The 6295-nt window shown below is 42.6% G+C and overlaps 1 non-coding gene across 1 annotated transcript; it reads left to right on the top strand.

The window, feature by feature from the left end:
* Window positions 1-5964: 5964 nt before the first annotated feature.
* On the top strand, window positions 5965-6071 carry LOC141669618 (small nucleolar RNA R71). The gene has a single exon (XR_012553886.1). It is a non-coding gene; the product is annotated as a small nucleolar RNA R71 (small nucleolar RNA).
* The last annotated feature ends 224 nt before the right edge of the window (window positions 6072-6295 follow it).

Here is a 6295-nt window from a genome sequence, read left to right as displayed (position 1 = left end):
GACTGTAGATGCATAAAGGATGTTGTGTCTCGCCCCCCTCAAAAACTTCAAAATCCCTTGGTAGATGAACTCACCAAGGTCCACATAATACTCCTCATTCAAGATCCCCCATAACAACCTTGCTCTCTCGACTGTAACCTCATGTGTATGCGAAGTAGGCAAAATATTAGCACAAATAAAGGCATTCCATGCATGGGCATACCTATTCATCGCAACCGTCGGAAAAGAATGATACTCGTTAGATCCCGTCTTGAACTTCCACATCGTGCCCAGCTGACAGAGGGTAGCCACAATCAAATCCAAATCAAAATCCTCGGGGGTCTTCTCATTCCAATTCTCCTCCGTGGGCTTCCGTTGTCAATGCCCAATAACACGGCGAATCACCTCAGGATGATAATCCACAGTAAGCCCACGAACAACAGTAAACCCATTCTTTTCAGCCTTGGCGTTCGCATAAAACTCGCGAACCACACTCATTGGAACTGCCTCCGGCGACTCACAAAAAGAAATCCACCCCTTCTCCGCAATCATCGGCAATAACTCACCATCCCTCCCCGATGATAAAAATCCCATCTCCTTCAAAATTGGCTTAGTCAGAAGCCTAGTATACTCCTCCTCAACACCACTATCCATCAAACGAGGTCTCGCAGCAGTTCCCCTCAAAGAATCAGCAGTAGGAACGGTGCTGCTGCTATCAATAGTTCGGGATCTCTTAGGTGCCATTGAAACTGAGAAAAAGTGTTTAAGAGTTATGTTTTTAGTGTAGGAGAGAGTTTTAAAGTTGAAATTATATGGGACTGTATATGGAGGAGTTCTGTGTATATATAGGGTAGGAATTAGGGTTAAATTAGAGTAGGAGTGGGGTTTGTGGGAGAGAAAACGTGGAATTGTGGAAGAGAAATCGTGGGTTTTTATGTTTTTTAGGTTTTTTTGATTTTTTGTGGTTTTTTATAAGGCAGAAAAAATTCTGGCAGAAGGGTCCTGAGCGGCCGCCCAGGACTTCCAAGCGGGCGCCCCAGACTCTGAGCGGCCGCCCAAGATTCCTGAGTGGGCGCCCAAGGGGTTTCTTGAAAAAACTTTTTTTTCTGCCCAATTTTTTTGATTTTTTTGGGTTTTTTGGATATGGTACTAACTTCTAAAGGTTCCCAAAAGTTAAAGTCTTGGGTGGCCTCCCAAGAAGCACTTCTTTTACGTCATTAGCTTGACGTAGAGTACTCCGATCAAGTTGACAATAAAATGGCACTAACCACTTCCCAGTTTGCCGTGTCCCCATAGTAATGCTTCAATCGCCGACCATTAATCTTGAATGTTTGGTACGGATCATTCTCAAAAATCTCCACCGCTCTATGTGGAAACACAGTTTTGACGATAAAAGGTCCAGACCACCTTGATTTCAACTTTCCAGGAAAAAGTCGGAGACGAGAGTTGAATAAAAGAACTTGTTGCCCCGACATGAATGACTTAGGAGATAGCTTCCTGTCGTGTCACGTTTTTACTTTTTCCTTGTACATTTTTTTGTTCTCGTACGCTTGAAGTTGAAATTTATCAAGTTCATTTAACTGAAGCATTCGCTTCTTCCCAGCTGCATCTAGATCAAGGTTCAACTTCTTCAACGCCCAATAAGCCTTATGCTCAAGCTCCGCAGGTAAATGACATCCCTTCCCATAGACAAGTTGAAACGGGAACATCCCAAGTGGAGTCTTGTATGCTGTTCTATAAGCCCAAACAGCTTCATCGAGCTTTAAAGACCAATCTTTCCTTGACGGACAAACAACTTTCTCTAGAATGCGCTTGATCTCTCTATTAGACACTTCAGCTTGACCATTAGTTTGCGGATGATAGGCAGTAGCAACACGATAATTCACATTGTAGCGCTGCATCATAGAAGTGAACTTACGATTGCAGAAATGCGACCTTTCATCACTTATGATTACTCGTGGCGTTCCAAACCTTGTGAATATCTGCTTATGGAGAAAACTCAACACTACCTTTGCATCATTCGTTGGTAGAGCCTTGACTTCTACCCATTTCGAGACACAATTGACTGCCAGCAAGATGTACTAATTATTGCTGGACGAGACAAATGGTCCCATGAAATCGATTCCCCAAACATCAAAGACCTCAACTTCAAGCATCACATTTAAAGGCATCTCATCCTTTCTAGTAAGATTCCCCACTCTTTGGCAACGATCACACCTTAAAATGAACTAATGCGCATCCTTAAACAACGTAGGCCAGAAAAAACCTGCTTGCAAAATACGAGCTGCCGTCTTTTCACCATCATAATGTCCACCATAAACTGTGGAATGGCAATCTCGTAATATCCCCTCCGTCTCACAGAATGGGATACATCTCCTGATGATTTGGTCAGCTCCCTGTCTAAACAAATATGGTTCATCCCACATGTACAACTTCACCTCATGCATAAACTTCTTCTTTTGAGCTGCATTCATATTAGGAGGCATTATATTGTTGACAAGATAGTTCACAATATTTGCGAACCATGGCTCTTCCTCCTGAACTGCGAACAACTGCTCATCCGAAAAAGATTCGTTGATCAACGTCTTATCATGTGAAGTCGAACCGGGATTCTCCAATCTAGAGAGATGGTCAGCTACTTGATTCTCGGTACCTTTTCGATCCTTGATCTCTAACTCAAATTCCTGTAGCAAGAGCACCCAACGAATAAGTCTAGGCTTCGAATCCTTCTTTGAGACCAAATAGCGAATGGCAGCATGATCAGTGAATACTGTCACCTTTGTCCCAAACAGATAAGATCAAAATTTTTTGAAACCAAAGACTATAGCCAAGAGCTCCTTCTCAATAGTGGTGTAGTTCATTTGAGCTCCATTTAGAGTCTTACAAGCATAGTAGACCACATGAAAAAGATTATTCTTGCGCTGCCCATGAACTGCTCCCACTGCATAATCACTCGCATCAAACATCATCTCAAAAGGCAGGTGTCGTAATAACTAGTGCAGTTATCAAACTCTTCTTGAGAGTCTCGAATGCCGCCAAACATTCATCATCAAATTTGAAAGGCACATCTTTCTCGAGAAAGTTGCACAATGGCTTAGATATCTTCGAGAAGTCCTTGATGAAATGCCGATAAAAACCCGCATGACCAAGAAAACTACGGATTCCTTTCACAGAAATAAGTGGTGGAAGATTTTCAATGACTCCCACCTTGCTTTGTCCACCTCAAGACCCTTTCTAGAGACTTTATGCCCAAGAATAATGCCTTCACGCACCATAAAGTGACATTTTTCCCAATTGAGCACCAAATTAGTTTCCACACACCTTTTGAGCACCGAACGAAGATTATTCAAACATTCATCATACGAATGTCCAAAGACGGAGAAGTCATCCATGAACACTTCGACATTATTTCCGATCATATCAGAGAATATAGCCATCATACATCTCTGCAAAAGTGGCATGTGCACCACATAAGCCAAACGAAACTCTACAAAAAGCAAACTTGCCAAATGGATAAGTGAAGGTAGTCTTTTCTTGATCTTCTGGTGCAATGCAAATCTGATTATACCCCGAATAGCCATCCAGAAGACAATAATACTCATGACCAGCCAACCTGTCAAGCATCTGATCAATAAATGGAAGAGGGAAGTGATCCTTTCTCGTGGCTTTGTTCAACTTTCTGTAATACATGCATACCCTCCATCTTGTGACTGTTTGAGTGGGGATGAGCTCATTCTTCTCATTTGCTACCACAGTTATACCTCCTTTCTTAGGTACACATTGCACGGGGCTCACCCAAGAACTGTCAGAAATATGATATATGATTCCTGCATCTAGCCACTTCAGAATTTCTTTCTTCACTACTTCTTTCATGATAGGATTAAGTCTCCGCTGTTGCTCAACAGTCGGCTTACTACCTTCCTCTAGCAGAATTTTATACATACAGTACGAAGGGCTGATCCCTTTTATATCTGCTATAGTCCATCCGATGGCCGATTTGAATTCTCTCAAAATCCTCAAGAGCTTGTCCTCCTCACTACCTGAAAGGTCAGATGCAATAATAACAGGTAAAGTAGATGCATTACCTAAAAAAGCGTACCTCAAGTGTTCAGGCAATGGTTTAAGCTCCAAAGTAGGTGCTTCCTCAATAGATGGTTTGAGTTTTCCTTCAGCATTCTTGAGATCAGTAGTACCAAGAGATTCAAATGGTATGTCTAGCTTTCACCTCCAAGGAGAAGCATTTAGATATTGTAGTTGCTCATTGCCATCCTCATCATCACTGTCAAATTCCCCCACTAAGGCTTTCTCTAAGGCATCAGACATTAGCATATGATCAAGTTCTGAAGTTACTGCAGAATCAATCAAATCCACCTTTAAGCACTCATCATCTTCTGTAGGGAATTTAATTGCCTTGAATACATTTAATGTCACATCCTGATCCTGCACCCTCATAGTAAGTTCACATTTCTGCACATCTATCAAGGTACGTCCTGTAGCCAAGAAAGGTCTTCCCAAGATTATGGGAATCTTCTTATCTTCCTCGAAATCCAAAATGACAAAGTCTGCAGGGAAGAAGAGCTTATCCACCTTTACTAACACGTCTTTCACGATGCCTCGTGGGTATGTAATAGAACGATCAGCCAATTGTAGAGACATGTAGGTGGGATTTGGATCGGGCAAATTCAACTTTTTGAAGATAGACAATGGCATCAGATTGATGCATGCTCCCAAATCGCACAGGCATTTGTTGAAAGACAACTTGCCAATGGTGCAAGGAATGGTGAAGCTACCTGGATCTTTAAGCTTTGGAGGTAATTTTTGTTGCAGCACAGCACTGCACTCTTCCGTTAGAGCAACGGTATCAAGGTCATCCGGTTTCACCTTCCTTGAAAGAATACTCTTCATGAATTTTGCATAACTAGGCATTTGCTCCAGAGCCTCATCAAAAGGTATGTTGATGTGAAGTTTCTTGAACACCTCCAGAAACTTACCGAACTGTTTATCCAGCTTTTGTTGTTGCAATCTCTTAGGGAAATGTGGTGGAGGATAGAGCTATTTCTCCCCTGTATTACCCTCAGGCAGAGTGTGTTCAACAGTAGTCTTCCTTGGTTCCGCCGCTTTCTCCTTTTGTTTCTCTTCTTCATCAACAACTTCAGCTTCTCCATCTTTCGCTTTTTCAGCATCAGTAACTTTTCCAGACCTTAAGGTAACAGCCTTTACTTGTTCCTTAGCTTCCTTCCTGCCTGGCACTTCAGTATCGCTAGAAAGTGTGCCAGGTTGACGATTGAGCACAACATTGGCTAATTGACCGATTTGATTTTCTAAGGTCTTGATAGAAATAGCCTGACTTTTGCACAACAGCTTGAGCTCCTCGAAATCAGCACTAGAAGGTAGAGCAGCACCTCCTTGTTGAGGATATGATTGTCTTTGAGTGTAAGGCTGTGGTTGCTGGAATCCAGGTGGATTAAACTGCTTACTGATAGGCTGCTGATATGGTTGCTGACCAGCATTCTGATTATTACTCCAGCTGAAATTGGGATGATTTCTGTTGTTAGGATGATAAGTAGCTGGCACAGGATGCTGCGGTCGCTGATAATTGTTCACATACTGAACAGATGCATTAACAAGAGAACATTGATCCATAGCATGAGAACCTGCACAAAGCTCACAGACCATAGCTATTTGATTGACTACATAGTTGGCTAAAGAATCGACCTTCAAAGATAGCGCTTGGAGCTACACTGCAATAGCTGTAGCTGCGCTGCAATAGTTGTAGCTGCATCGACTTCCAGAATACCTGCTACCTTCCCAGACATCATCCTTTGAGTTGGGTTTTGATGCTCATTTGCAGCCATAGTTTTAATAAGATTATAAGGCTCAGTATAGCTTTTGGCCCATAAGGCGCCTCCAACTGCTGCATCGAGCATGGGCCGAGATTAGGCCCCCAAACCATTATAGAAATCAGTGATCACCATCCAGTCAGGCATACCATGATGTGGACACTTTCTCAACATCTCCTTGTAGCGCTCCCAAGCTTCGCACATAGATTCTGTTGGTTGTTGCGCAAACTGAGTAAGAGCACTCCTCATAGTCGCAGTCTTCGCCATTGGACAGAACTTCACCAGAAACTTTTGCGCAAGATCTTGCCAAGTGATGGACCCAGCTGGCTTAGAATGTAACCAATCCTTAGTTTTATCCCTCAGAGAGAATGGGAAAAGCCTCAGCTTGATAGCCTCATCAGTCACACCATTATATTTGAAAGTACTACAGATCTCGACAAAATTCCTGATATGCATGTTGGGGTCTTCAGTCACAG

This window comes from Apium graveolens, chromosome 6, assembly GCF_009905375.1.
Source record: "Apium graveolens cultivar Ventura chromosome 6, ASM990537v1, whole genome shotgun sequence".
Classification (NCBI taxonomy): Eukaryota; Viridiplantae; Streptophyta; class Magnoliopsida; order Apiales; family Apiaceae; genus Apium; species Apium graveolens.
The sequence above is the reverse complement of the archived record's forward strand: the minus strand, read 5'-3'. Positions and strand labels throughout refer to the sequence as shown.